This window comes from Garra rufa, chromosome 18 (assembly GCF_049309525.1).
Source record: "Garra rufa chromosome 18, GarRuf1.0, whole genome shotgun sequence".
NCBI classification, from domain to species: domain Eukaryota; kingdom Metazoa; phylum Chordata; class Actinopteri; order Cypriniformes; family Cyprinidae; genus Garra; species Garra rufa.
The window spans coordinates 26,718,596-26,719,245 of record NC_133378.1 but is presented as its reverse complement, the minus strand read 5'-3'; positions in this window follow the sequence as shown (position 1 = coordinate 26,719,245).

Below are 650 nucleotides of genomic sequence, written 5' to 3'. Positions count from 1 at the left end.
AATAATTTCATTGTTAGTTAGTTAGTAAACAGTACATCTTATTGAACAATTTATTTTCATCAACAAATTATCATAGAACAGCTTTATGAGCTTTATGATCCATTCTCAAAGACTTACTTTTAGTCATTATTTGGGTAGCACACATATTCTGAATGCCTTCAGCAGAATTCAAATTAGCCATTTTAATCTAGATTAATCTAGATTAATTCCAAGATTTAATCTAGATTAATCTAGATTAAAAAAATTAATCTATGCCCACCCCTAATATATATATATATATATATATATATATATGTATATATATATATATATATATATATATATATATATATATATATATATGACAGTGATGCGCGGGTTGATCCAAAATGAGCGGGTGCCTGCGGTTACGAGTCATCCAAAAATATTTTTAATGATATTCGGGTCGCGGTCGGTCGGGTTGTTTGAAATAAAGATGCCAATTAAACCTTTGTAATTTATATAGTACTAGATACAATTTTCTATGAAATACATAGACCTACACTTTATTGGCTGAATAATATTTACTTTTTGAATGTTGAGCGTTATTAACTGTTGAATAAATGCTGACGCGGGACAAAATGCCCGATTTCCAACACGTTGAACTGAGCAATGCCGTTGTATCCTTTTAA